The sequence below is a fragment of the Triturus cristatus genome, chromosome 11 (assembly GCF_964204655.1).
Source record: "Triturus cristatus chromosome 11, aTriCri1.1, whole genome shotgun sequence".
Taxonomy (NCBI): Eukaryota; Metazoa; Chordata; class Amphibia; order Caudata; family Salamandridae; genus Triturus; species Triturus cristatus.
The window spans coordinates 861,455,077-861,479,667 of NC_140594.1; the positions used below are offsets into that span (position 1 = coordinate 861,455,077).

The following is a 24,591-nucleotide window of genomic DNA, read 5'->3' on the forward strand; positions in this document are numbered from 1 at the left end:
AGTATCATTTTGCATTTCAACTTTATTACTGTTTTAGTACTGCATAAATACAAATACTTTACATATTACCTTTAAGTTAAGCCTGTCTGCTCTGTGCCGTAGCTTCCAGGGGGATGAGCTCCGGTTATTGCAGAGACTTTAGTGGTTCACCCTGACAAAGACTGTGGTTATTACTTGAAGTGGGTACTTAACCCCTTTCAACCAATACCCTATTTTCTTACAATATTGTTTTGCAACATTCATACAGCGCTTACTAGCCCTATGTGGGGCGTGGAGGTACATGTCTATATGGGTAGCACATTACTCCATGTAGGGTGTGTAGTTGGAAGTATGTTGTCTTTGTTTTGATTCTGTGTGGGAATTGTTTCCATATTGGGCGCAATGACCAATGAGGGGCTGTTATCGTGTTATGGGGTGCAGTCTTTGGCAGTGGGGTGGATAAAGAAGTGTGACAGACAGGCACACAGTTTATAGGTCTGACTAACTGGCAGTTTTGAGCAGCTCTGAAGGTCTCTTTATGGTATTTCACAGTCCACCAAACGTGTTACTGCACTGGGCTGTCCTCTCTAAAATATATATTTTTTAAAGTTCATTGTTCTGACCAGGCATAGTTTAAAAGGGATAAATCTGCTAGGATGGACTTTGGTAATATCATCAAATTTCTGATTGTTATTGTGAGATGTCAAGAAGGGGCTGTAGTATGTAGCTAGTTGGAACCTGCAGTGGCAGACTAAATTAAATTCCTATTGGCCAGCGGCATGATTTCTTCAGTTATTCCATGTTTTTTCAGCTGGTAATAGATGGTTTACTGTTGTGGACTAGTAAACTGCAGGCAATACACTTCCACTGTCTCAAGGTTGTCCTCTTCATCCTGTTCCATGCTAAAAAACACTGCAGGTTTTTATGCTGAAGCACTCTGCAGTATTTTATCCTGCCTCTGGTTGATGGCCCAATTTTAATTGACGTTATATTCCTGTATGGATTGGTGGCAAAACGCTTGTACAAAGACTAGATCAGATGGGGAATTGACAAATGGGTTGGAGATCATAGTATTCCTATAATGTATAGCATTTTATATTATTCATTCTCACATTGGCATCAGCAATGGTTCCAGTAAAAACATATGTACACATGTTGACAAAATTTAAAAATACGAGGATACAAGTTATAATGCTTTCAGAATGCTCTGTATATGCACAAATGCATGCAGAAGCATGAAAAGATGAGTTGCGATTATTTTCTTTCAAAATCAACTTTACACAAAATATTTGCAACTTGAAAACAATTTGCTAAACCTTTCTACAACTTTAAATACAATTTCTCTGAGGCAAAATTTAGATAAATGTGTTTGATGCGTACCAACAAAAAAAGGATCAATGGTGGGTAATTCGTGGAAAACCAGTATGGGCAACATTATTATGGGAGACATGAAAATAAATTAGTGGCCCAATTTTAACAAAAAAAAAAAGTTGCAGGTGTGCACTATCAGGAAAATGTTCTTTTACTGGTGCAGATTTATGACCTGCTCCCAGGCCGGGTCTCTCACCTGCCGGAACGTGCATCAGCAAGTTAGTTTACTGCTCCCCTGCCACCAGCAGCAGCAGAGAGGCGAGACACCCAAAACCTCCGACCTCAGGCTCCGTACGCCCCCACCACTTCCATCAGCGCAGACCTTGGCTGTGACCTGCCGACGGCAAGGGCAGGTGGTGAAGTGGAGCCCAGCAGGGGCTGGGCCGCGCACAGGACCCACACTGGCTCAGAGGTGGAGCACCCTTGAGCAAAAAGGCAGATGAGAGTAGCGCCATGGCTCACCACATCTCTCTAGGCAGAATTAGCAGGCATTACGCTGGTGTGGCTTGCCTCACAGTGAGGGACCTACCCACATTCCTGGTCAACTCTTCTCCCTCATCCCTGGTGGCTCAGGAAACTGCATTGTAATCCTATGAGGGGGCAAAAAATTCAAAAAGCGTAACCCAACTGCCAGTGCAGCCTCAACCTCAGACCTTCTCTGCAGCTACTGCTCCTTCTTCCCTATGTTCAACTGCTTTAGCACCCAGCTGACTAACAGGACTCTTAGTCAGAAATTGGAGCGAACGGTGCAGGCAAACGAATATAGAACTTTGCATTGTGGTCTTGCAACTGGCTCAGGACTTTACAGGTCCCCTGTAATTCAGGACCAAACGATGCAAGAAATAAGATACCAGGACCCCACGGTACACCCTCGGATCCCTCATCTAAGGATGCAATGGTCAGCATGCTTGTGCCCCTTCCCCTCAGATGCCAAACAGGAGCCACAGGCTGAGGGGAGGTGTGGCAGTGCCAACCAGGCTAACATGAAAAAATGCGATCTGGTAGAAAGAGGAGGGCACCCCTGGTACCTACAAGGCGCAGAAAACCCAAGTCGGGCACAAAGGAGCTCACAGACAACTTAGTGAAGTCACCAAAGCTAGTTCAGGACATGACCCTACACGGCCCACTTTCAGCAAATCCAGAGAAGTTCTTGGTGCATGACCCAGTCCCGTTGGCATCCGAAGAAAACACATCAGCAACTGCATTAAGGGAAAATGTCTTAACCACACCAATGAACACCACCGGCCCACCAGGCCCTCCCCATTTGCTAGCCTCTACTCTTTTTTTTTTTTTTTTTTATTCAAATCTTTATTGAATTTTCTGAAATACAGGACAAGCAGTACAGAAGTACAGTGGTAAAATAAATAAATATATAGACATATATGGAGTAAGGATATAGACAAGGGGAGAGGAGGCGGTGTAGGATTGGTCTAGATGACAAAATCGCCATGTTAACATTTGGATTTTACACATAATATAGGTTATGCAGATCTTGAGGCAGAGTATGTGTTATAAGGTAGGTCCTGATACAGTAGTTTACGGTAGATTGCAGGCAAGTAGTTTGGTATCCAACGAGTACCAAATTGGTCTTTGAGGGGAGCACCATGGGGAGAGTTGTAGTAACACATTATCAGCACCTCTGAGGAAGGTGATCCATTCTTGCCATATTCGGAAAGATATGGACTTGAAATTCTTCCAGTTATGTATTATCAATTTGCTTGCTAAATTAAGCATTAGGTCCAGTAGAGGGCGATCACCATCGGTTTTCAGCTGACTGTCTAAAGGGCCGAGGAGAATATATGAGAACTCCTGTGTGGTAGTAATATTGAAAGTGTGTTTAATGCTATCCAGTATTTTATTTCAGAATTTATTTAAAATCAGGCATTCGAAAAACATGTGTAGGTTGCCTTTGTGTTTCTCGCAGTTCCAACAATTGGGTTTAGGCACAAGTCCTATTTTAAAAAGTCTATGATCTGTTGATAATCATGTATTTAGTTTGAGATAAGGTTGGTGATATCTTATTAGAACAAGCATTGGCATAGCCAATAGGCCTCGCTTTTGGGACCTTATAAGTATTTAGTTATGCAGCACTAAATCTTTGGTGCAACACCATCAACTGTTGCATGGCTAAACACTTATAAGGTCCCAAAGGCAAGACCTATAGGCTATGCCAATGCTTGTTCCTTTCAGCCATAGTTTGACATTATTCTGTGATTTTGACAGGACTGTGTCAGTTGATAAAACGTCTTCATTGGTGGCAAAGTGGAAGTGAAACCGCTGATAACTGGCCGCTAGGGGGCAGCGCTGGGTGAGCAGCGAGACAGGAACGCATCTCCCCACTGCACATAACGGTGTAAGGAGCACGCCTTTAATATAACACTCTCCGAGATGTACCCAGGGCGGTAAGATAGACGGGGCGGCGAAACTCATTCATCCCACACACCCATTTAACGTTGGCAAGTGCCTGTTTGTTGAGGAAAATATGTGATAAATTAAGTGATTAGCATTAAGTAAAGGTCACCCCTCCCCCTAACCTAGGCACCAACATCAAATCCTTAACGGTGCTGTAAAAATACAAACTGCTGGGGAAAGCCATTTAGAAGCTAAACTTATCATTTGCACACACTTTAGAGTAGATGAAATCTAAATGTTCTTGCCACATTCCTGCATTTAGTGCATGTGTTATGTTTATACAGCACTCAAGAGGCTGCTTTAAACGCTAGTATAACATAACATGATTACAAATGTAATGTACCACGTCACACATGCGTCTCTGACATCAATAAGATAGGTTGAAATACAAAAAAAAAAACGTAAGCAGCTTAAGCATGCCTTAATTTGTGTTTCAGCATGCCAATGAACATGTACATGCACTTATAATGTAAGACTATAGGAGTATTTTTTTAATTTTCATACAGTATGCTTGTTTGTAGGTTCGCTCATTGATTTAAACATACAAAAATAAGTGTTTTCACATGAATATGCCTCCTCTGTATGATTACAGCAGTCTGTTTTGTGGTTAAGTTTGCACTGTATAAATCTACATGTATGCATACACACATTATATACATATTTACATCGTTAAAATATGTAGCTTAACATGTACAATACTTTAATAATGTCATGCCTTGACCCTCCAAATTATCCTTCAAGGCACAAGGGAATGAATAAGTAGAACCATCGTATTTAATATAAGAGGAGCGAAACCTTAAAAGGTTGAGAGATATGTTGTGGGCAGAAACACGTGTGAAGAGAGATTGAGGGTGGTAATATGTTTGCATTCAGAGATGCTGTAGAGTGGTCTGTGGCCGATTACCAGTGCTTAATTTGTGCAGGTGTTTGCTTGGGTTTGGCACAGACATGTTTTTTTTTTAAACTTTGGCACATATTCACGACAGCCTATTTTTAAAAGAGCGCAGGACCAAAGTGTTTGTAATCTGATATAAATTAAAAATACACAAAAATGTTATAAAAGATATATCAATTTTATTCCCAGGCTGCACTGTATGGGTTAGGCGGAGCTTAAGCACATTGATATTGTTATCAATTAATAAGTCTATTCTGGTTCTTAAGGCACGCCATAAACAAAAAACAAATCTATTAAAGTAAGATATAGAAATAGGTCCCCGCAAGCCAAAATCAGCTTCTTACGAGTGACCCATTTACAGAATAAAATAAGCGCTGATGCTGTAGGGAGTGGGTCCAGGGAGCCCGTAGGCCACAGGTTAGGGGAGCACTGTGGCAATAGGGGTGGCAGGGGTTCAGGGAAGCACTAAGGCTGCAGGGGGTGGGTCCATACTAAAACATAAAATCGGATGCATGCCATATTTTTCAGGAAATGTCTAATAGACAGCAATTTTTTTTTGAAAATGCTTTTAGAAGTTCTTTTAATATTTGCAGACTATTAGGCAAATAGAATGAAGTTTAATATTTGTGACGTGAACCGCAGCTTGCAAAACCCAACGCTGTTTTCTAATTCTACGTAAACGTTTCAGAATAACCCACACTGCCCCTGAATCCAGGACAGGTTTTGTGTACGGACACACATCTACAGGGACATGGCACAATTTTTCTGAAATAAAACAGAAGCAATAAGTTAGAAATCCCAGAGCAGCAGAGAGCGAGTGGAAGGCGCAGCCCTAGGTTTGCAGCGACTGTAAATCGTACTTTAGCGATCCCACTCGAGCCAGGGGGGAAGAAAAAGTGAGTGTTAAAATAAGGCACGAAAAGTTGCAGCTGAGGGAGATTACAGCAGCGAGGTTTCGGATATCGAAAGGAAGGCATAACCGACGCAATGTGGGCAGCGTGGCATTAAATCATGCTGCCGTTGTGCATCATAGATGCCGCACCAAGAGAGACGGATCACAAGACAAACAAGTCTGGATTACAGGGGAAAGCAGAGGCGCCGGCAGTGCTGCTTAAAGTGCGTGCGATGTGCGCGAAAGAGAGACAAGCCCGGGAGTGGTGCATGCGTAGTCTGCTGTTTTTGGAGGCACATACTCATGCTTGTGGTGCGCCACTGTGCACTCCTGCAAGCTGTATGTCGCCACAAGCACGAGTATGTGCTTCCAAAAAGTGCAGATCGGCGGCTAAAGGTCCTCCTATCCAGTGCATGCGCACTGCGTAGGCGAGACCTAAAAAGGAGATTTGTTAATTTAATCCCAGTCGAGTACTATATTCCTACTGTTCAAATCTGCTTCGCATTTTACTTGATTGCGTGAAAGGGATTTGTTTTGTTTGAGTAGCAGAAGTTTACATATGCCTGAGACCATGTGGCCGGATCGGAGTAAGCGACCTAATATGTTAGGGAGGGAAAAAGTTATCGCTTTGAGGGATTTTTTAAAATATCTGAACTTTGAGTTGCAATAGTTTGTAAAAATCCAAGTTTGTTTGAATTGGTTCTGTAATACTGAGAACGGTAATGGTGAAGAGCCTTGGTATATGTATTTTAGTAGATTAATGCCACTACTCGAACAATCAGACCAGAAAATTGGGGAGCCGTTAATTTTGAGATTAGGATTGTTCCATAAGGAAGAAAGATTTGATTTTTGTAATTTCACATCTGATTGTGAATGTAGACTGAGGCGGGCATTCTTGGTGTTTTGTATTATGTTCCTGGAGTGTGGTAGGTGTATTGTATGCATAGTTGCCATAGCTGCGAGAGGTGCATTCTTAAAGAGATATTTCTATGGCTAGCCAAGACGGTTCATATGCTGGGTTGTTAATGAACCAATTGGATTCCTGCTTTCAGAGGTAAGCAGTTTGGTAATTCCTGAAGTTAGGCAAACCAATTCCACCTTTGTTTTTTGCTAATTTAAGTTTCTTTAGGGAGATTCTATGCTTCCTCTCTTGCCACAGGAACTTATTAAAGGATTTATCCAGATTGTTTAAAAAGTCCTCCGATAACCTAATTGGCAGCATACTACTAAGATAGTTGACTAATGGTGTAACCATCATTTTTAGTGTTTCCGCTCTGCCCCACCAAGAAAGGAACTTAGGTGACCACGAGTCAAGAAGTGAGCTAATTATTTTGTTTAAGGTTTTCCCGTTGGTGTGTAGAGCGGTGGTTAGATAGTTAGTAAATTCTGGCCCTAAATATTTAATGCACCACTATTGCCACGCCAGTCCGGATGTACCGAATATGTCTTTATTACCACATTGGTTGAGAAGTTTCACTTCTGACTTATCTTTGTTGAGGGTCTATCCAGAAACATCTGAAAATTGTTGGATTGACTTCTTTAGACCCGAGATAGAGGATGGAGCATTATCGGTGACGATAAGTACATCGTCAGCGTACGCCGCCAGCTTGACAGTAGTGTTGTTAAAAGTGATACCAGAGATGGACTGATTTTCTCTAACATGTTGGAGAAAAGGCTCTAGCACACGGAGAAAAAGTGGAGAAAGAGGGCAGCCTTGCCTAGGACCCTGCATGAGATTGAAAGAGGAGGAGATTATACCACCCACTCTAACTCTTGCGCTTGGTTTGTATTACAAGGCCATAATCATTTTAATCAGATTGTCCCTCTCCCCCCCCCCCCCCCCCAAGTAAAAAATTTCTGGAGTTGCACGTAGATATCTCCAGTCCATCTTATTGAAAGCTTTTTTGGCGTCTAGTGTGATTGCCACAGTTGGGGAGTTTAATAAGTTAGCTTTTTCGATAGTGTGGCACAGTAATCTTGTGTTGTCACTGGATAATCTGTGCTTTAGGAAGTCAACTTGTGAGAGGTGTACCAGTTTTGAAATGTGTTTTTGGACGCGTTTGGAGAGAATTGAGGCGTAGATCTTGCAGTCCAAATTTATCAGTGAGATCGGCCTGTAACTCTTCGGTAGAAGAGGATCCTTCCCTTCCTATGGGTAATACTAGAATGATTGCTTCGGCTGCAGTGCTGTGCACTTGGCCAGATTTGGAGAAGTGTGTATATAGTTTAGCAAGCGATGGAACTAGGGACATGGAGAATGTTTTGAAACATTTTGCATTGAACCCGTCGAGGCCTGGAGCTTTACCGGTTTTAAGATCTTTAATTGCACCCACAATTTCTTCATCTGTGATCGGTCCATTAATGGAGGTTTTTTTCTTCCTCTGTGAAAGAAGGTAGATTGATACTATTTATTTATATTTATAATTGAAATTGTAGGGCGCAACAGCTACCCAAAAAGGGTTTTCCCGGCGCCTGGGCGGACTGAGTGCAGAGTAGTAGGAGCGAGAATGGATTACTGGTTGAATAGCCAGGTCTTCAGGGATCTGCGGAAGCTAGTGTAAATGGTTACCTTACGGATAGCAAGAGGAACAGTGTTCCAGAGGGTAGGGCCGAGATGAGAAAATGACCTTCCACCCATCCTGGCGAGTTTGAACCTAGGAACTGTACATTTTTCAAGAGTTATGGATCGAAGATGGCGGGTGGGAACATACGGGCAAACGAGAGATTGCAGATATTGTGGTGCTGAACCCCATTTGATCTTAAACATATAGCTCAGGGCTTTGAACTTTATACGGTTTCCAACCCTGAGCCAATGTAGATCACGGAGATAGCCAGAGATATGGGTGGCTCTAGGAACTCTGCAAAGTAGTCTAGCTGCAGAGTTCTGTACCAGCTGCAGTCTGCGGGTCACGGCCTTATTAGCGCCTAGAAAAAGGACATTACCGTAGTCTAACCGTGAGGTGATAAGGGCATGGACCACTGTTTTTTGGGTGGCTATTGGTAGCATTCAGATGATCTTCTTAAGCCATTTTAAAATGGTGAAACACACGGCTGTGACCCTGACTGCTTGATGATGCAAGGACAAAGAATCATCAATATACACACCCAAGTTACGGACATGGCTGGAAGGCCGCAGGAGGGCACCCATCTGGGCAGGCCAATGTAGCAGGCCCCAGAGATCTTTCTCCCTACCAAGGATTAAGACCTCGGTTTTATCACCGTTAAGTTTCAAGTGGTTTTGGTTCATGAATGTTGCGATTCTCCTAAGACCCAACTGTAGGCAGGATGTTAAGCCGGGGTCAGTGTGAGAAAGAGAGAAAATGATCTGAGAATCGTCAGCAAAGGTAAAGAGAGTCAGGCCAGCCTGTTCAGCTATGTCCGCTAAAGGCCTGACGTATAAGTTAAAAAGCAGTGGGCTGAGTATGGAGACCTGGGGTACCCCATAGGGTGATGGGTGGGTGTTGGAGCTATCCGTGGCAGAGAAGATCTGAAAAGTACAGCCATCCAGAAAGGAGATGATCCAGTCCAGGGCTGAGATGCAGATGCCCAGGGATCTCAGTGTGTTGAATAGTATGGGATGGAAAATTGTGTTGAACGCCGCGCTGAGGTCTAACAATATGAGCACGACGGTCTCCCCACCATCAAGGTGATGGCGCAGCCTCTCTCTGACCCCCAGCAAAGTAGTTTCTGTGGAAAAATTGGTCCTAAACCCGGATTGGGAGGGGTGGAGAATTTTGTTCATTTCAACAAACTGGGAAAAATGAGAATGAATGGGCCTCAAGGATTTTGGAGAAAACTGGCAAAAGGGAGATCGGTCGGTAATTTGAGTGAGTGGCAGGGTCAGTAGTGGGCTTTTTTAGAAGAGGGGTCACCATGGCATGTTTCCACTGTGAAGGAACTATAGACTCACGTAGGGAAGAATTTAAAACATTCAGGATGACGTGCATATGGGAGGGATCCAATTGTTTGAGTATTGAAGTTGGTAATGGGTCATTAGGAGAGCCAAACTTAACTTTGTTTAAAATAATAGTTAGAGAATTCTTATTGAGAAAAGGCCAGGCGTCTAAGTGGGGGACAGTGATGACAGACTCAGTAGAGAGTTCAGCAAATGATGGAGCAGTCATGCAAGGGGAGAGTACCGTCTGTGTAGTGGTTGTGGGTTGTGCCTGCAGGGGACTGCTTAAATGTGAGTTGGCAATCTCAAGATAAATCTTCTCAATCTTGTGCTTAAAAAAGTGAGCAAGATCTTCGCACTGGCATTTGTTTAATGGCAGAGGATTGGCTAGGGTGTTGGAACCAGCAAGCTTTTTAACTAAGCCCAATAGTGTCTTTGAGCAATTAGCGGCATCAGTGATGGCATTAGAAACAAAACGGGCCTTAGTAGAGTTACAGAGGTTGTGGTAATTTTTGTTAGCTTTTTTTATAGGAGACTTTAAGATCGGACGCATAGTCTCTCCTCCATTTTCGTTCTAGTCGAGGTGAGTGGAAGAGTAACGTTAAACTTGGATAAGAAATGGTCAGACCAGTGGATGGGCATTGCTGGGGCGCAATGAATGCCAGGAAGGCTGGAAAAGATGGGGTCAAGAAGGTGGCCTGCTTTATGTGTAGGACCAGAGTTTCGTAAGTTGATGTTCATAGCAGAAAGGTCCGAGATGAAGTTACTACAAGTAGAGTTTGAGAGATCATCCAGATGTGAATTTAGATCGCCGAGCAGCGAAACATTATTGGAACTCATAATTAAAAGGGTTAGATGGCCCGGCAGTGATGTGGCCCAAGAAGTAGGGGGACCTGGAGGGTGATAAATTAGGAGGCCTGAGAAAGTAAATTTGGGGTTTAATGTTAATTTAAACAGGGCGGCTTCACAATTTGGATATCCACTGTATCGAATTTGCATTGAAGGTAATTATTGTAAACGATGCTATACCACCGCCCGATGTTGTTACTCTGTCCCTTCTAACAATGACATAGTTTGGTGGTAACGCCGCTGCAACATCAGGGTCAGAGCTCTCATGGAGCCAGGTCTCCGTAAGAGAGAGCATCAGGTTGTTAGTCAAGGAAAAGGTCAAAAATATCCATTTTGTGCTTGGGGAGTGAGCGGCAGTTTAAGCTGAGAAATGTAAATTAATTTGTAGGGGGAAACGTCAAACGAGTATTTGACCTATTTCCTGATGACGTGTGGAAGCTTGACTGGAAGGTGACGGGAGAGAAATTGCATCCGGGACAGGGTTCTTTAGCTAAATTTGTAGCTAAAAGCTGAGTGCAGTCAGGTTAAATTTTGGGGCAAAGGGCTAAAAGTTGCTTTGATGAGAAAGTTAGTCTTTTGAGGGGCTTAGGACCAGGGGTTGTGGCCCATAGCCCCGGTCAGGCGCAGACTGGCTTGCCGCCGGCACGTCCGCTGCGCGAAGCGTATGACATAGAAATATAAGCCCTAGATCGGGTGACCAGCAGCCCGTGAACACCCCGCCTCCCCTCACCTCTATCTCGGAAGAACTGTGACCGCGCCTCCCTCCACATCAACCGGGAAAACCCGCGGTGGACCGAGGAGGATGCGGAGCGAAAGGCGTCAGAGATGAAAAGGTCAGCGTTAAGATAACGTTTTCTGTAGTTTGTTTAAAACATTTAAAATAGTGCAATCATAGGATGAAGTGAAACAATCACAGTATCAGTGAGATTTTTAAAAGGTTGCAAAATACCAGGAGAGCAGTCTCTAGCAGCAGGCTTTCTCTCCCAGTGCGCGTCCACTGCGCGAAGCGTATGACAGGAAATATAAACTCTAGATCAGGTGACCGGCAGCCTGTGAACACCCCGCTTCCCCTCACCTCTAAACCGGAAGAGCTGTGACCGTGCCTCCCTCCACATCAACCGGGAAAACCCGCGGTGGACCGGGGAGGATGCGGAGCGAAGGGCGTCAGATGAAAAGGTCAGCATTAAGATAACGTTTTCTGTAGTTTGTTTAAAACATTTAAAACAGTGCAATCATAGGATGAAGTGAAACAATCACAGTATCAGTGAGATTTTTTAAAAGGTTGCAAAATACCAGTAGAACAGCCTCTAGCACCAGGCTTTCGCTCCCAGTGCGCGTTTGTAAAAAAGTATCACAATTTGAGTGGTTAACGTCGGAGTTTTCCTCATATAGCTTCTGGTAGAATTCTCTAAAGATTTCAGATATTCTGTTGGGGTTGGTAGTAATTTTGCCATCCTCGTCTTTCATGGAATTGATGGCATATTTTTGAAGTTTGAATTTTGGGTAAGATGCTAACAAATTTCCAGCCTTATTAGAATCACAAAGTTTCATTATTTTCTGTTTATTAATCCAGATTCCAGCCCGTGTGCTTATGATTTTGTTATATTCGTATTTTTTATTTAAGATTGTACTAAGCGTGTTGCTATCTTTGCTAGTGGTATGTATTTTTTCTAAGTCTGCGATTTCTCTTTCCAGTTCAACTAGTTTGGAATTGGCTTCTTTATTCATGTTGGACCTTATCTTGAGGATATCACCTCTTATTGTGGCTTTTAAAGCCTCCCATCGTGTGAGATCTGACGTTTCACCTTCCTTATTCTCTAGTAGAAAGTTATGGATAGATCCTGTAATGGCTTTAATGTTTATTTTGAGAGGAAATGATTTCATTGTTGAACTGCCATAATAGTTGTTTTTTGCTTGATGTGTGGTCAGTAATGGAAAGTGTGATGCAGGAGTGATCCGATATTACTCTAGGCTCTATTGTGGATTGGTCTATTTTATTTAACGCGTTACCCGTGATCAAGATGTGATCTATGCGGGAGTATGATTTATGGGGAAAAGAATAAAATGTGTAGGCTCTTCCCGAGGGGTTCTGGACTCTCCATGCATCAATTAGGTTACATTTTGAACACATTTTTTTAAAGTGCTTTGTGCGATTTATTCAGGTGGAATGGGAACTGCGAACTTTTATCTAAGTGTGGATCTAGAGGAAGGTTGAAATCACCAGCTAGTATGATTGATAGTGGCTGCGTCTGGAATTTTTTCTATCTGAGTATAAATATCTTCACAAAAGGTTGGGTTGTCTTTAGTAGGTGCGTATATATTAACTACATAGAACTCAGTGTTATTTTTGACTAATTTTGTGATGCACCATCTTCCCTATGAATCAGAAAGGAAAGAGCTTAAGGTGATTCTGGAGTTTTTGGCTATTAGGGTTATGACTCCACTGTGTTTGACAATCACTGCAGAGCAAGCAACATCCGGAAATTGGGGACTTTTAAATTTTAGGGTTTGTGTGTCATTAAATTTGGTTTCTTGTAAGAGGATAACATCACCTCTTTGTTTGTTGAGGTATACAAGGATCTTCCGTCGCTTAACTGGATGACTGATCCCTTTAATATTCAAGGATACTATTTTAATGGATTGGTTTGCACCAGCCATTTGTATGTGTTGTGTCTGGTGGTGTGAGCGATCCTCCTGACTTCACCTGTTTGGATATCAGTGCGAACACCGGGGGTCAGTAGTATTGTGAATGTGGTAAGCGAAAAAAAATTGTTTCTTCCCTCTGGATATGACATTCAGAAATAATAAACAGAATCCAGAGAGTAAAGTGCAGAAGAGCATAAGAAAAATGTACTGAAATCCCCTTGAACCTCAACCCCATCCCTTACAAAACCCCAATCTCACGCCCAAACATAGCATACGGACACGGCGATTAGAGGAAGGATTGCTCCTTCAAGATACAGACTGTTAGAACTGGTAAAACTATAAGAGCATCCCATTGACTAGCGTACCGCTAGAATATAACTGAAGTGTATCCTTAAACAGGAAATGAGCTTACAACGATCACTTATGATTTATATCACTAGTAATGAAAACGATAAACATGACATTGACTTCTAGGTATATATGGCCAGGCAGAATGAACGAGCTATGGATGATTGAAGTGTACCATCTCCAGTCAAATATGCGTAACCACAGACACTGGCATAGTCTTGAGATGAATAGTCTTGAATAGACTTGAGACATATGGTCTATCATAGTTGCCTGTAGGAAGACGAATATAGAAGTGATTAACCAATTTAGTCTATGCACGTCTCACATTTACACTGTCTTGCCTTGAGGGATCTGTGGGGATCCTTATTAGGTCATTTCCCTTCAGAACAATTCGGAAGCGGTCGAATGTATCCACCTTTAGTCACAAGTAGTCATAAGTAGGTATCTGTAGTCTAACTGAGAATTAAGACATTGAAAACACCAAACAAGGATTCACAGGCGACGATTCAAGTAATCATGGTGTTCTAAAGCTATTCAACACTGAGGCTCCCATTAGAAATCCAGTGCACGAAGAGACGGTTTCTTAGAAAGATGTCCTCCCGTTAATTCCTCGTGCTAGGGTCGCTGGTTGGTATCTAGTCTTGTTGTCCTGAAGGAAGACGTGTCCATCTGGGATTCTTCTTTTTCCTCCAGAAATTGTTTGCGAATATTAGGGTCGCTGAAGACATGCGTGCTACCTTGAGCTGAGATTATGTATTTTGCCAGGACAGAGGATGATCCTTGAATGTTCATATTTTTCATCTTTGAGCGAAGAGCAAGAAACCCTTGCGAGTTTCCACTCTTTTGCATTTCATTATTATAATTTTTTTTAACTCCCGGTGCAGTGGCTAGCACCTTTCCCTCATACAGGCTGGAACAGCCGGAGGAAAGACCATCACAGCTAAACGGTCAAGGCAACTGTTCACCTGCTCCCAAACACCAGCCTCATGGCAACATAGGATGAGCTCAGAGGAAGTGCAGAAGCGGCAGAACCAAAAGCCCAACTAGACCAACATAAGGTGCTTGGCCCAGAGCCTTGTTCAACATCTCTTAAAATTGATTCCAGCAGAAAGTCACTCCCTGGGACATCCTACGGCAACTATCAGCTACCAACACTATCCAAACAACCATTTAACAAGTACTCTAAATCAGCTTCTAAAGAAACACTGCATCAAGTACCGCAATCCTCAACACAGCCCTCACAATGTGCCAGAACCAGTCACTATGCTAACTCAGTGAAGTCACCACCAATCAGCATTGATACATCTAGTCTGCCAGCCGCACAATGATCTAGGTCCCCGAAGAGGAATATAAAACCACTCTCGCCCATAAACCATCCAATGTGAAAGTAGCTGAAGACACAACACAACAACCCAGAGGCACAGAACCAACCGAACAATCTCTTTTGGAGCTATTGTTCTTCCTCAAAGACCCTGAACGATCCACCAGCTAGGAAATTGAATCCAGCCCAAACGAGCTTCCACCTACTGCATTAGCAGTGTGACCTCAATTGCTGCAAACACTCCACTCACCCGTTTTGGAGCTAAATTATCACACTGACAAATTAGACAAACAAGTGGACCTCTTGAACACCGTAGCCATATTTACAGCAGGTATTGACAGCAAGTTGGAGAATCTGAACAAACTAATAGTAAGGGCACATTCAGCCTCAAAACTGGTTCAGTCGGTTTGCTGCTTTTCACCAACCATGGACAGTTTGTCATCTCACCCAATGTTCCATAACAACATCTTTGACGAAGTAAAGAGTCTGTCTGGAGCCACAGGAAGAAGTGAGCATCCGATACAGGAGCACCAGTCACAAAAAATAATATAGTTCCAGAGCTTTCGGATCAGTGGCAGACAGCGAGTCCTGTGGTAACTGACAAGGCGGTTCTTCACACCATCCTCAATGAGCAAATTTTGCCACTTAAGCGCTACAGCCTGGCAATTTTGCCATAGATTCTTAAAGTTAGGAATTTCTCTGCCCAGTCAACCGACATAATTCAGGACCCCTGTCAGCCCTCAGCAGCCAACCTACCTTCTATTGCCAAACTACAATCACCTCGCCATCTTAGCGAGTGGGGACAAGAAAAGACTGCACAAGCAACTAAATAAACCGATTTCAAACACTGCTCCCAGCTCCAGCAAATTGCATCGACTGTGCACAACAACAAACACAAAACGGGCTCAAAGCAGCAGCAAGAAGAGAGCTTAGCAACCACATCAACATGTTACAAATACCTAAGATACATAGTCAGGAACAGAAGCAGAGTGGCCCCCTCCATGTGCAGTAAACTACATCTGCGGCTCCCGTACTAGGCGGACAGATGCCCGCTTCAATGAATTAAACCCCTCTGACAGAGTTAGGAGACATTCATTCACTCACTAGGACAAGGAAAAAAGTGTAGTAACAACTTGGGCCCTCAATGGAACCGCAAGTTTAAATGGGCAGCAGGCAGCCCAAACAACCTCGCCGGAAGACCAGCCCTTCTTACAGTCCCAGAGTGGCGACACCCACGCTGCTGATGATCAACTAAAAGTAACAACCACCCCAAAAAGTCACTAGGAGAATACCAACCAGGTCATCTCCAGCCTCGAGAAAAACACACGCACAGACCAGTAACTATATTACGACCATCTTCATAAAATCCAGACTTAATTAGGACAAGTAGCCAGCAACAAGACTACCACTCTGATTCTGCAAAAGTCAAGTTACTATTAATACCAGAGTAAAATTCGAAAGGCCGGCATGACGTCCCAATTAGGAGCAACATCCTTTAACTACTAAAAGCAGCACCTGGGTTTGGTGTGCTGGAATTACGAGACATCAAGTACATAGAATTCCCCCCTCTGAGGTTCACAACCCTCTGAAGTCACACTGGTAACGTTTAACTCTCCTAACTAGGTACAAACCCTTTGATCCAGTACAGAATTTTTTTTGTGCATGGGTTACCAGAATCCACCCGTACTCCGAACCAGGCTGTCGAATCACGCTGGTAAATCCACAACCGACACAGAGCGATGCACAAATAAACCATGTGCCATACTAAAAAAACGCTAAAGGCCGTGCAGTTTCAAAAGACAGGCCCCAGACTATGACCACAACTCTGTACACTGAGCCGCACTGGAGCTGGCTCCCCGCAGCCCTGTCTAGCAGTTGTTTAGCCTGAACTGACAACCCATCTCTGTCACCAAAAGCCGCTCTTATAAACCTTGTGCAAATTGGACACTATCGGTCCAAAATGACAGTCGTCCCCGGCAATGTGTTCCTGGAATATCAGTGGCCTCAAACAAAAAATCAATTCCCCAGATCTACTTGCCTTTTTCTCAGCCCAAGATTTCCTCGTTCTACAGGAAACATGGGCCACTCAAAGCCAGCCCATAACCGGATTCATTGAATACTGGAAGCCAGAGATCACTAATGTGGTTGCCCAAAGGCAGGCTTATCCATATACACTTCATGCAGTCTAGAAAGTACCATGAACCAATATTATTTCAAGAGGGTTGGCTGCTTGGAATCAACATCAAAATGTGGAGACCGCATTGCCCCCTGTCGATTCTTAACGTATGCATCAACCATAGTGTAAGAACAAAATGGCTGCGGCTAAACCGGCTAATTTCAATTCTCAGCAAGTTGGCTGGATACTTTCCTCAAGCAGATTGCGTGCTCGTGGGGGACTTTAATACTAACCTCTTTCAAGGGACCAACGAGGACCTGGAAAGTCTTCCTTTAGCCCTTCCACAGGGATTCAAGGACCAGGTAAAGCCAACGGCGCTGCAACTTAGGTGAATTCCTGGTTTTACAGCTCTAAATTGTTGGCTTCACGGTATTGAACCGCTGGTTCCCATTAGACACTCTACCAAACTGGACCCGGACAAATGGCAACAAGCGCTCCTACCTAGATAATACTATCTGTAGAACTGAATTATTTCCATATATTGAAAACTACGGTGCTATTGCATGCACAGAGAGTGATCATCATCATCCCCAGATTACCATCATTGCTTTAAATTTAGCACACCACGAACCATCAGAAGCTACATTTCAAGGCGTTCACTCAAAATCTAAAGTGATTAAAATGGAATCCTCCAGTCAGTACCATTATTATGGAAGAGAGTGTGCAGCTCATTATGCACGCTAACCTCACGACCAGCTCTCCGATAGCTGACCGATTAAATCTCTGTACTCAGCTTCTCTGAAAATTCCAACAGCCAGCTAGTAAACAAGTTTGTCCAAAACAAAAATGCACCTCCACACAGACCCTGGCATTAAAGAAAAATCTAAATAAAACCCTTTGTATTGTCCAGAGGAACCCAGAGTCAATCATTTCTTATAAAACAGCGCACAAACAAATTACAGACAGGCATGCCACACAGAGAAACGCCATCATCTCCAGCAGTTCTGGTGCACTCTTCTATGTGCGAATAAAAGCCAAATTTGATGAAAGATCTGGTGAACAAGCAAAAGAACGGGAACACTTGCCTGGGCAGCGAAAACACCACAGAGCAAGAATGGGCAAAGTTTTTGATCAGTCATTTTCATGCAGGTGAAGAAAACGACCATTTATTAACTTAAATAGCAATAAGCCCAACAGCAGCTCCTAGGGAGTGTTCACAAAAACCACAAGATCACCAGAAATTCCCAAGAGTAGAAATCCATCCTACACCAAACGGGCCGGTCAAAATAATATCTAAGGCAAGAACAGACAGAGCACCAGGCCCAAACAGTCTGATGCAGGCTCTTTTTAAATTCAACATTTCATTCTGGGCCGACTTAACAAGCCTCTTTGACTATAGTCTGCGGAGTTCAACCATACCGGACTCTTGGTGTGAGGCTATTATTCATCCAATCTACAAGTGTGGCTCTCGATCAGCCCTGAGCAACTATAGATAGATAGCCTTACTAGACAACGAGGCCAAGTACTTCACCAGCTTTCTCCTTGAGGATCTGAGACAGTGGGAAGAACAAAATAGCTGATGCCAAGAAACCAAACTAGCCTCGTAGCAAAGTCAGGTACACTCACCAACCTTTAGCCCTAACAAGTCTGATTTATAAAGCAAACACTTTGTCCACATTACTACACTGCTGATTTGTGGACTTTAAAGCAGCCTTTGATCGTGTGCCGAAGGAGGTGCTCTGGGCTGAGTTATTTAAATGGGGAATCCCCCCTAAGCTTTTGAAGCACACTAATACCTGGATTCAAGTTAAGTTTGGGGACGGCTCATTCCTATCAAGAAAAATCCACACGTCACCGGGAGTTAAGCAGGCATGTATGTTAGCCCCCTTGCTATTTAACCTGCTTATAGCTCGTCTCCGGCAGGAACTCAACACCGTAAACTGTCATCTCCAAAGATCGGTGGCGCCCAAATTAGTAACCTCATATATGGGGATGACCTTGCCCTCTTTAGCCTTACAAGGGTAGGGCTGCAACGGCTGCTAAATCAATTATACAGATATACAATCAATAATAATTTAGAGGTTAATCTGAAGACGCAAGTGGTCACATTTGGCAGGATGAGGTACCGAGGAGGCGGATGGTCATCTAATAATTTCCAGATCACAGTAGAACAAACATAAGTACCTGGGGATTCACATTGATGCGAAGGGCACCTTTGTCAAGCATCAGAGAGAAATTGCCACAAAAGCCATGACCGACCCTTCAAGTCAGCTTATCAAAACTTTCAAAAAAGCTGTCGGGTCCAGGTGTAGCCCCAATGCTGGAAGTCATGTGAGCCAAGCTAGCTTCTACTTTATCCTACGGCTCTGAAATTCTCCTGGGTAAGCTTAGTATCGCACTGAACCAATACGTAACAAAGATCTAACAAATCAGTGCTGCAGCTGCAAAACCCCTCATCTGCAGCCCAGATAAGACTGGAGTTTGGCCTTCTCAACCACCAAGCGGTAGGTGCTGGTGCTTTCCATAACCTATGCCACAAGCTGAGATGGGCTAGAGTCCGCTCTCCGGAGTCCCTGCTATAGACGGATATTAGCTCCAGCAGGCCAGACAGATCACATCTGTTTTTAAATGATTGTATGTTGCAATTGTCAGTGAATTGTGGGACTTAAACCTAGATCTAGCAACATTATAATATGAACAGCCTTCCTGGTAGACCGTTTGCGATAACCTTTTTATCTTTTTCCCATATTTGTTTACCATAATAATAATGTCGCTAGCACCTGAAAGCACTAGAAAATTATCTGAATTTTATGTTTATCTAAAACTTGCTTCCACCTCACACGATTTATACTTTTTTGACATGGATGCTCTCTTTTTGCACATTTGTAAAGGTTTTTTAATAACCATATACAATAAAGAATTATTATTAAAACAGAAGAATTTTTTAGACTGGACTAACATGGCAAACCAACGTATCTCTGGATACTTAAAAAATGACAACAATTAGCCAGAAAGTACATTTATGTAGTCTAGATCTAAGCAAAACCTGTCTAGCCAATAAACCAAAGTGTAAATTTAGCAGGGAAAGAATGACATAAAATAGACGATACCATCCTGTTAACACTGGAGAGACGGAAGCAAGAAACCCAATGGCATTGCCAAAAGGTGAGACACTAGAGGCGGGTCATTAGAAGGGTGGGGATTTGTGGGCAGTAGAACAGGTCTGCCACTGTAGTATACAATCAGAATTTAAAATTGGTTAATGGGGGATACTGTGCTTGTGTTGGACCTGTTAAAACGAATGGGACAGTAAGGCTGAAGGCTTCATGCTGTATGACCCCTACAGGAATAGGTCAGTGTGAGGTTCAGGATGACAAGACATACCAAATACTGCTTAACATCTCAAAAGCAAAACAAAAACAATTCCTTATACTGGGACAAATGTCCCAAAGTAATTCCGACAGAATAAATATCTCAAAGGAGGACTAGTACAAAAAGGGTTAACCATGTTTCTATATGGGATCAAGGACTTGCACTGTCTGCTAGAGAAATGGCTTTGCATTTGTCTACAAATCATTAAGCCTTTATCAGAAGACTCTCATCAAATCTCAATACCAACATAAAGGTCATTCGCTCATCAAGCCTCCTCACTGCGAACACTAAATAATCAAGTCTCCACACTAGTTCAAGAAGGTCCTCAAATCTCTATATGAGAAAAATCATTCTCAAAGTCTATTTCCTCACATACACAAATTGTTCATCAATCCATAATGGCTTTAGTATCTCTACCGAGACAACTGGTTCACCAACGTCTGCTTGTCAAGTATGTAGTCAACTGAATGGCACATTAAATCCAACAAGAAAAACTGTGCAAGTCTTAATACAATTGTTAAGTTACATAACAAGGACAAACAATTCGTCAACCAGCAAAAGACCAGATGAACTCTTCACTGCGTCTCTCTACCAAGATAAATGCTTGAATTTTTGGAGCCATTAGTTCTACTAACCTAGGAAAATAATCATTATTAGTACCATGTGCATGTTACATCCACTAAATCTCTGTGGCCATGGCTTTAAGCGGGCTGAATCCCTCTGGGTCTCAGACCCAGTAGTGATTAAAAAAAAAGACATTAAAACAAACCTGTATTGGCCTCCACATTATTGTCTCGAACTTTTCCGGTAAAAGCACCGATCTATTTCTGGACAATTAATGTATTAAATGTTAGGGTAATCCATATCAACTATTTAGTTCCTTTTTATATTTCACATTTTTCTTAATCTTGCATTAAGAGTGTTGACTATTTCCAAAATTTGGTGTTACTCTTGCTTTTTTTTGTGTCACATATTCCCTTTGTATAGTGCATACTTGTAGCTAGGTCGCCTCCAGGTGTTCATAATGAGCCACGACAGAGGTCTGGAGTTAGGCTCAAGGCAGTGCGAGATACTTACACTGGGGCATATCAACAAGGCGGCGATATAAAATTATCGCCGCTTTTGCGGCCTTTTTCGGCCGAAAAGCGGCGATAATTTTAATCGCTATATTAGCACGGTCAAGCTATCGCGTGAAACCTTGCCTTAGCGCCTGAATTCCCAACGCCCATCTTTGCATCTCTAATGAGATGCAAAGTGGGCGTTCCTCCCCAGGATAACGGGAGAAATGTTGCTAAGCGACATTTCTCCTATTATCAAGACTCACGCAAAGCAGCATTGCGACAAGAAAAGTAGCGATAACCTGTTATAGCGATAACCTGTTATCGCTACTTTCCTTACCCCTGCTTTGAAACTGACTTAGCCATGATATCCTATGTAAGGTGGATATCATGGCTAAGTATGTGAGGCCCTATCAGCAATCTATCGCCAAACTACATGGGATTATCGCTGGGTTTCCAGCGATAATCTCACGTTTGGCAGTTAGCGCTGGGATTTTTATCGCTTTTGAGATAAGCGTTGCTAACAGCACGCTATCTCAGCGATAAAAATCCACGCTAGCCGGCGATAATTATCCTAGCGCTAAGTGCGCTTAGCGATAATTATCGCCGGTTGTTGCTGATATGCCCCAGTTTGTCAGTGGGGCAAAAAGGTTTTCAGAATGCATAATCATACAATCCTTGGTTTCTCTGCAGACCACACAGAGCAATGGTTGCAGATTTCAGCTTCAATTCTGCTTCAATGCATATGTTGCCAAAATATTGACCATGTGAAAGTAAAAGAAAATGCAGTGCTTACAGGTGGCTGGGTGTGCTGTGTGTTTGGAGATAGTCAGGTGGCGATGCTAGCAAGTGTATTCAGGAGAGACTGAAAAGTATGCTGAAGAGGAAAGAGAGTAGGTTTAAGATATAGATGGACGAAATGTGGAGGGGGAAAAGGGTGTAAGTGTCTAACAGAGTGAACATAATTGAGTGTTGGAGACACCCTGAATGAAAACACAAACCTTTTCACAGGACTGAGTAATGTTTAATTGGCAGTCTCAATATTTTCAATATTATTTATTTTTAAAAAAACAATTGTTGTTACGCATTTATCTTAAATATCTCACAATCAGTGATCAAGCCAATAGCCCTGGATGGTTTTCAGTGCATGTGTGCATGTCAGTAGTTGTGTTATATATCTGGATGCAATAAGAGAAAGCTCTGTAAAGCACCAAAATACCGGTTGAATGCAATAATAGAAAGCTCGGATAAGCACCAAAATACCGGTTGGGTGGCGCTCTATGGGAATCAAAGGAATATCAGTTAGATATTTAAGCCACAACCTTTATTATATAGGCCTGGCCCCTTTAGAACACTCCACACATACACACGCACTTTTTTCATCCCACTTAAAGCCCTGCCTGTGTCTTCAATGTAAGCCACCAAAACCAATCTAAAGCATGCTACTTTCTCTAATGCTGATTGCGCGTGGCATACAGTAAACACTCGATCTATTCAAAAACTTTCCATCCTTGTGCAAAGATTGACTTACACGACTGTGAAATGCATGCAACTTCTCTACTTAGCTGCGGCATTCCACGATGCCCTTCCAGTTCTGGAGGAGCTAAGTTGCCCTGCGGTGATATCATTAACCTACGACAGCTGACCCGTACCTCGAGCTGATCAGAGATAGAATACTCCCGTTTCCTAGTAGGTGTGCGGAACAGTGAGGGAGATGCCCAAATGGGGTAAGTGCCTCCGCCTGAGTTCGGGAAAAGAGTAATGTAACATATGTACTGATGGGACTGTTACTGCATATGGAGAGTGCAATGCTGCCCAAATGAGGTTCATGTTATTGCAGTCCACGTGCAGAGTGAGAGACCTTATACTGATGCCCACGTGCAGGGTTACAGCCTCCTGTGTGCTAGAACTAGTAACATTCTACCATGATGCGATGGTGAGATTCATGTTACGCTCTCACGCTAAGAAGAAGCCACAGTGCTGCCCATTTCTTGGGTAGAAACCCTGTTGCTGCAACTTGTCCGCTGTTTCGCTGGACAGTTATGGTAGTGTCAGAAGTATTGCGCTTTAACTAGGGTTGAATACTTATCATAATACCAAATTCACCTGTGTGGTGTTCTTCTTAACTCCGGGGTGGGGGGCGGGGGGGGGGAGGAGGGGTGTTACTACGGTGCAGGGTGCCATACCCATGAGGGTGCCAGTCACTCCCCTAAATGAACTTCCAGCAGTGTCCTCTCTTCCCCTCAACTACGACACGCTACCCACCTCTGGGTTCAATTCCTTCTAAGGTTCCTCCACTTATTCTGCCCCTTCCCAAAATCCCACTGCCAGTCCCCGGGATTTCTTACCTGCGGTCCCAGCAGCAAAGTCTCTCAAATCAGAAGCTCCTTCCACTGTGCACACAAAACAAGATGGCAGCTGGGAAGCCACGCACGTTCACGTGACCCGCAGACGCAGGGCACGCCGTTTGACGCACGCACGGGAGATAGACACAGTACATAGTGGTAGTAGCAGACAAGCGTCATGGAAAGGAGAGAGCGAATAGAAGAGGGTAGCGTCATCGTTCACGAGCTCCATAGACACAGAAGACATACGCGGTCAGAGCGCTGTACGGATCCGGTAACTATTCCGAACATACAGTATTCAGGCAAAGGGAAAGAGTACGAATATTTTGTATGAAAGATAACCGTCTATAGCACAGGTCCAGCAATAGAGAAATGATCGTGGTTATCAGGTTTTCATAGCTCTAAATGTTCAATACCTACAGGCACGGAAGGACTTACAAATCGACTTGTAGGACGATGACAAACAGTGGCAAAGCTATTCGCTTCGGCTTACCTTTTCAGCCCGGAGAAAAACAAAAATACCTGTAATATTATTTTAAAAATACAAATAAAATGATTGCGTTCTGTACAGAGGGCCTCTAGGAATGAAGAATAAAATGTGTGTAGTGTGTTTTGTGTATTCTAGAGCCAGGCGGGCAACTAGAGCCAAATTTCGGGGGGGGGGGGGGGGGGGGGGGGCTAAGTCTTCCAGCCATAGGCAGAGTGTCTGTAAGAAGGGGCGAAAACGCAACAAAAGCCTCATTAACGTGTAAATGGTCTTTTTAAAGACCCGTGAAGTACTCAGGTGCGGCTGCAATTAGACGGACGCCAGCCCGCGAGGCTGTCTCAGCCCGGCTGACACACATAAGGGGGGAGGGGGGAGGGGGCTGAAGCCCGGTGAGCCCAACGGGTGTTGCGCGCCTGTCCAGAGCACAGGACTCCTATGGTCTCTAACGGACTCTGTAGTCTAGTGACGTAAGTGATTGGTTATGGGTAATACATTTCATTACACAGTAGGTTTCAGTTAACAGTTACATTCTAGAGAATAAAGACGTTGTTATGTTCTATTTTTCTCTTGGATAAGGTATATGTCATTTAGATGTAGTGTTTGTG

General features: G+C 43.3%; 1 protein-coding gene across 3 annotated transcripts in view; it reads right to left on the reverse strand.

The window, feature by feature from the left end:
• The window catches only part of GIGYF2 (GRB10 interacting GYF protein 2), a 1,663,629-nt gene extending 1,639,990 nt beyond the window's left edge, over positions 1–23,639 (reverse strand). For all 3 annotated transcript variants that reach the window (XM_085634698.1, XM_085634699.1, XM_085634697.1), the window contains exon 1: positions 23,503–23,639. The gene's annotated coding sequence lies outside the window, so the exon portion shown is untranslated. The remainder of the gene's footprint in view (positions 1–23,502) is intronic.
• Positions 23,640–24,591: the final 952 nt, after the last annotated feature.